This window comes from Vicia villosa, linkage group LG7 (genome assembly GCF_029867415.1).
Source record: "Vicia villosa cultivar HV-30 ecotype Madison, WI linkage group LG7, Vvil1.0, whole genome shotgun sequence".
Classification (NCBI taxonomy): domain Eukaryota; kingdom Viridiplantae; phylum Streptophyta; class Magnoliopsida; order Fabales; family Fabaceae; genus Vicia; species Vicia villosa.
Window position 1 is genome coordinate 125,284,963 of NC_081186.1, and position 7,188 is coordinate 125,292,150.

General features: G+C 32.6%; 1 pseudogene; it reads right to left on the reverse strand.

Annotated features, from left to right (window-relative positions):
* Positions 1–237: 237 nt before the first annotated feature.
* On the reverse strand, positions 238–2,539 carry LOC131620149 (pescadillo homolog; annotated as a pseudogene).
* Positions 2,540–7,188: the final 4,649 nt, after the last annotated feature.

Below are 7,188 nucleotides of genomic sequence, written 5' to 3' on the forward strand. Positions count from 1 at the left end.
TTTAGCTACAGACAAAGCTATACGACCGTCACTATAGGTTATCCTAGTATTATAATTAGTAAAACTTATACCTACGACTTTTTAGATGTCACTAAAACATATATAAGTTTTAATTTTTTTTAAATATAAATTTTCTTTTTGCTGCCACTAAAACTTCAATAAACAAAATTTTTATTATATGGAAATATAATAAATTTATAATTTTACATTGACAAATATTACTAATATTAAAATTAAATGACTGATTATAAATATTTTAAATATAACTTACCAATGAAACAACACAAATAAAAAATGAAAAACAAGACCTTGTATTGGACCATATTTTATTGTAATAGTTGAAGTGTTTGACCCAACCTTGATTGGCATCTTTAAGAGATTCATTACCATCTTTAAGAGATTCATTACCGATTAACAAATAGCACTTGCAAAAATTTAAAAGTGTAGCCCTTAAGTTAAACAATGGTAGCCCTTAAGTTCTAACACAAACACATTAATTAATAACTACTAAATATGTAAACCACTCAACTATCTCATCAACCGGTTATTTTTATAAATGTTAGTACTTTAAGTATAATCCTTTAACAGATGATGCCTGTTCTTAACATCACAAACCCATACATGAATTCATTTTACAATATCGTAAACCTTATATTGAAAAAACTAACACAAACACTAGCTCAACATTTGCTATATAAGGTCATACCTTCCTGCTCAGGAAGATTTTGACATTTTGAAAGATATTTTTGCATTGTCGTGTCTCTTCATCATATTCCTCTTCATCTTCACCAGCAGCTTTCTCAACAAGGTGCATTAGTGCACCAGGTTCATTAGAAGGCAGTTGATGCTGAAGTTGAGAAAGTCTTAGTTCAGAATTTTCGTTATCGGTCTCTGCCCCAATTGGCTTGGACTCCCGTTGTTCAGATTCAACTGATTGAGAAGCTTCAGAATTCAGTATGGCAGGTCTGGTGTTGGCATTGGCATATCATGACAGTCCATATAGATCTTCAAAATTTGAAGTAAAAAAATTGATTAGCGCATAAACTAAATATCTACACGACTGTTTAATTCAAGTTTCTCTAGTTTGCTACAGTTTTGAGAAAACAGTACCTGCTGCCAAAGCCTCCAAGCGAGGATCAAGTATTGGAGGATACTTCAACTTTATGGAATGGTAGAGGTGGAAATTGATAAAACCAAGAAGAGGCTGCAACAATTTTTATATAGATTTAAGAAACTAGAAGTTGTTCATAACAATAAGTATATAGATGTCATCAGGAATCGTATAATTATATTTGGTTTACACGTGAATCACATGATGATCCTAACACAACAGAACTTATTAAAATTATGTGTTTCCATGAATTAGATTTATAGCCTTATTACTTCAGATGAAAAGTATATCAATGAGTAAGCAAAAAATGAACATACATTTTTAAAACATGAAATTAAACTAACCTCATATATTTGCAGAAAGTTTAGCATAGTAGGAATGTCAACATCATTAGACACAACTTGCTGCAGTGAATGAGGAGTTAACCAAGAAATTGTTTGGCCCTCAACTTCCGCCTGCACAAACAACATAATAAGTACATAAAACGTATAATTACGATCAATTAACATAACAAATGGCCATGATTGGTACCTGGTAGTATATGCCTTTAACAGACAAACACAAATGTTTTTCTCAATTTGTGAGTACAGGATACGAATGCTTGCCATTCATGTGCCAATCTATATAACAGGGGCAGACAATAAATAAATGAGATAATATTATTACAACATACTAATCTAAAGCTATTATAGTTCAATGTTTATGCCTTCGGCATTTATGGACCCGCTCCACATCAATTTTTTTGCTCCCGGTTGCAGGTAACGCTGCAAAAAGATGTACCATAGTAAGGCAGTCATCCAACTCTCCAAGGGCATCCACGAATCTCGGGTACCTCTGTCGAATAATCCTATCAAACCGATTTGCACGTTCAACGTTTTTCTTTGCCTCAGCTTTCTTAATTTTCCTTTCATGTACTCTTATTGCTCTATGAATTTCCAACAAAGGCTCGTTGTGCAGAAAGTTAATATCTTTAGCATGGTAGTAAGTCTTATCATTTCCTTTGAACTTTTTCTTAGGTTCCCTAGGAGTTACACCTTTCAAAATGCATAATTTCCTAAAATTTAAAAAACCAAAGATAAAAAACAAAGTTTTCACAATTAACCTATTCAAAGTGATTGTGAGCATACAATACAAGACCTGAAAAGGGGTAAACTGACTTGAAGTTGCTTGAGTTCCTGAGTCCTGGTGAGAAATTTGGCAGCATTTCCCTCCCCTGTCATACAAAAATACAACACAAGAAAATGTTACCGGTAAGAAAATTCTCCAAAAGCATAGTTATTAGAAAGGGAGAAGAAGAGATGTTCAGTACTCACGGCGGGTCTGTAGTGCTTCACCATGGCTGCTGCAGATAGATGCAAAGTAAACTAATGGAGGTTTGGACAGTAAGTGCAATAGATGAATAAATATCCAGATAGACAAGCTGACCATAAAATTTCATCAATATTTTCCAACCTGTGTCAAAGAAAAAGACCAAAGTTATGTCTAGAATAAAAATTCCTAGCTTTGCAATATTCAATGTCTTTGTAAATTTGATCGAGATAATTATTTAACCCCAAGAAAGGTAACCCAACCAAGGCTGACTACTATTTTATTATAACTTGTAATATATTGTAAGGAAGGAAATGTTGCAACAGATTCTACTTCCACAACTGTTAATTCAACCTACAAAATGTAAATGACGCCGGTAAGATATAGCAAGAAAACTTACCCTAACTCCAGCAGAAAACTGAGATTGCCATTCATCAGCAAGCTAAAATTAAAAGAAGGAAAGGGAATAGAATGAGAATAGTTGAGAGATTAGGTAAATAAATATGCATAATACTTCATACATATCCAATACCAATAACAGCCTTCAAATCTTACTATGCATGGAGAAAATACAAGTGGCGTCATTGAAGGAGAAGGACTCTCACCTTAAAAGATGGCCCAGAACATGTAACTTGATTATCGGCAAAGATCCACCGATGCTTTCCATTAACAGCAACTTGTCCAACAATACTGTATAAACACGAAATTAAGCTAAGCATTATACAAAAAGATAAATTTACTCTTAAAATTCATCTAGGATCAGCAGTTTATTCATACCCTTCCCCTAAGGAATATTCATGATACGACATCTTTGTCAAAGATAATCCTAGAGGGTCGTTTGAAAAGTTCCCGCCACAGATCTGATCCAAGTTGTTTTGGCAGTACATACTTTGGGAAGTAGCACAATTATTAAGATTGTCATAGAAAGCATCCTCCCATGTCAAGATCCTGCAGGCAATTGCCAAACCAAGAAAACATTTTAAGGGAAGCTATATGAAACCGAACCCATCGGTCATGCCAAAACCTAACCAATTAACATATGCAAGCCCCAACAAACTTATGTTCATTATCATTTTGAGGAATGTCCTCTATATTAATTATAACTTCAATGATATCATCACAATCACCAACTTCTGGTCTAATCAAATCATCATCATTTATCTCTTTCAAGACTTGTTCATTCCCTTTATCTATGTCATTGGATTGAAAATATGTCAAACATGTGAAAGTAGAAAAATACCAATCAGCACAAAAGCCCCTAAATAGACCATGCCGTAAGCACTAAAGCATAAGAACATCCCATAACAAATTCAAAGGTGAAAAACACCATTGACGATGCAGACATTCAATTAAACTTCAAAATCCTATGTTCTTCTCCCCTATAATCAAAACTCATCCACACCATAATTCAAAATCCTATGTTCTTCTCTATAATCAACAACACAATCCTTCAATTAAACTTCACATTCAATTAATACTTCAATTCGAACCCTAATTCATTACATCAAAAATGAAAAATCGAAAATGAAAAAAAGAGATTACCTTCGGATCTTGTTACCCTGTCCAACCTGGTACATTCCCCACGAGAAAGCTCCAAACGTGGTGAGAAAAATCGCAATGGCACTCGGACCAGTGTTAGGGATTGGACGAGCGAACCGGACCGAAGCAAAACCGCTGGGAGGTGGACCGTCCTGAAGTACCGGCATGTTCTTCATGCTGGCCATTCCTGGCTTCTTCCTTATCATCGCTTCCGTCATGTTTAGCTACCTTGGTTATTCTCTCTCTGGTTCTTCTTCTGTTTCACGTTCTAGAACGATGGTTGATTATACTCTCTCTATTCTCGATTTCGATTTCGGGTTTGTGGAATTTTTGTGTTGTGTGAGCAATTGAATTGGTTCAGTTTGGTTTGGGTTTGAATTTTGGAATGGGTTGGGTTGGGTCCATTTACCATAAGATATTTTAGTAATAAATAAAAATTGTTATCGTGAAAATAAATTAAAATAATTTTTTATGTTTTACTATTTAAATTTAGTTTTGTCAAAAATTATTATTTTTGTAAATAAGGTTATATAAATAAAAGGGAAATGAGTACAAATATAAATAAAAGAAAAAGGGTATTAATTAGAAAGATATTTTAGTAATAAATAAAAATTGTTATGGGGAGAATAAATTAAAATGATTTTGTATCTATAATAATTGTTTTACAATCTACAATTATTTTTTGTCAAAAAAATTTTTTTGTTTAGATAAAAAAAAATTATTTTAATTTTTGTTAACATAAATAATTAAATTGTTTTTAATGAAAATAGTAATACTTTTTAAAAATATAAAGTTAATTTTGTATGCTTAAGAGTAGAAATCAATTCTATGTTTTTTTTTCTAATAGGACAATAGTGATAGAGTAAAGCTGTAGGTAAAAGTTGTATTTAGTGACAAACATTAATGATAGAGTAAAACTGTAGGTAAAAGGGGTGTTTTTGTCTAATAGAACAATAGTGATAGAGTAAAGCTGTAGGTAAAAGTGGTATTTAGTGACAAATATTAGTGATAGAGTAAAACTGTAAGTAAAAGTGGTATTTAGTGACAAATATTGAGCCATCACTGTAGATGAGTGTCACAATATGGCTTTTTTCTTGTAGTGGCAATGTTTTAAACAATACGATTCTCATTCCCATTCCATATTTCATTTCCTCATCAAAGTAACAGAATGCCAATTTCATATTCATATTCATATTCACTCTCATCATCATTCATTCTTCCAAAGCTAAACCCATACCCCAAATTCATACATATATAACTAAATGAGTTTAAATAAGTTCTTCCTTAAACTCTTAACACGATACCATAAATTCTCTCTGAGATTCCTACTGAAAATTGTAACCTAAATAGTCACTAGTTAGTAAGCAAAGTGATGCAATGTTTACAATTGTGGTCGAAGTGGTCTTCAAGAAGAGAGTCATGAAGCCACTTAGAAATGAACAATGAGACCTCCATTGATTTATTTGACTTTTATTTTTAATTTAGGAGAAATTGTTAGAGGGTACAAAAAATATATTATTAGAACCAACATCTTGACATACTATTTAGAGAATAATCAATTTACAATAACAATGTGGTTTTCCAAATTTCCATTAATCTTTTGAGTTTTATTCAAACAGATCCCATTCATAATTGTCAAGAATTAGAAACAGACAAATAATATTGTAATAATCTTTGAATGAAGCTTAATAACATTCCTCTCTCAAGTGGGAAATAAGCACATTGATGAAATACATTAGAAGACCTGAGGGTGTTAGATGATACGCTACGAGTTAGAGGGGTGAATAGATCGCAAATGAAATTCTTTTATTAAAAATTTTGTTTAGAAAAATGTTTAACTATGGCGCGTAAAAATAATCCCGGATCGACAATCGTCTATCTTAAATCGTTAGTGAAAAGATCGGATATTCGTTAACCGATAGAAAGAATATGTAAGATGAGAAAAACAATCAATATATTTTCAACAACTACGTTTGAATAAAAATCACACAATAGTAATTGATTTCCAATGAAATGAGAAACAAAAATTGACTTAAGCAAGTTGTCGAACACTTGGTGTGCAATTGATTCAAAATAATTTTTCTATGATTTTGTTGATGTGTAAATCCAATTACAATCACATAGATTGTAGTAAACTCAACAAAACAGTTTGGAAAATTAGACAAAAAGATTATCGCAATGTATCAATTGTGCAATACACATTTTCAAAGTTTGCAAGTAAAAGTGAGTGAGAGAGAGAGAGAAGAATTTGTTTAGGCAGTTCCCCAATCGGCCTCGTTATGGGTACGTCTTCCCCCAATTCCAATGAAATTTAGATAATGAAATTTAACCTTTGAAAATATAGTTTACAAGAGAAAAAGTAGCAATTTAACCTTCCAAACCCTATGGTTGATGTTGATCATATCTTCTTCCCTTCCCTTGATCTTGAACTCGATCAAGTAACCCGATACTTCCAATTTGATCCTCTAGTTACCGTTACTCAGATTTGACAGAACCCCCGTTCTTCAAAGCTTTCACTCGGCTGAATCTAAATTGCGAATGTATCGTGACCCAAGATTACCAAAGTGATCCTCTAGTTACCGTTACTCCTTTGCCAAAAATCTCCGTTCTTCAAAGTTTTCACTCAGCTGAATCAAAATTGCACAATCTTATGAAAAACTCCTAAATCAATCCTTGATCTTGGAAGAAAGTCCTAAATGGATTTATCTTGAAACCCCCAAAGAAATGTCAACCCAATCTGATTACAACAATCCAAAATTGGACCATATCAAACTATATCTTAATCATACAACAAAAATGATTATGTGTAGTTATTGTATGTATGCAATGAGAGAGGATGAAAATGATAAAAATATTTGTATATTTTGGTTTTCAATTCAGAGAAATGATGCATGAATGGTATTTATATGATGTGTGTTAAGTTAGAAACAAAACACAAAAATAGATTAGAGACTTTTACATGTTTTTGAAAATAACAGTATGTGTGTCGACCTGAGCTAGTTATGTGTAAACACATAGGAGAAATTTTGCTGCTGTGCGTCGACCTAAAAGTCGTATGTGTCGACACATGTTAAACAGAAACTTATGGTTTTGAAAACATACTGCACGTGTCGACATGTGGCTCGTATGTGTCGAGCTATAGAAGTATTTCTACTTCTATGTGTCAACCTGTAACACGTATGTGTTGACACATAATGAGTATAAGCTAATTTTTCAAAAATGTTTCAGTA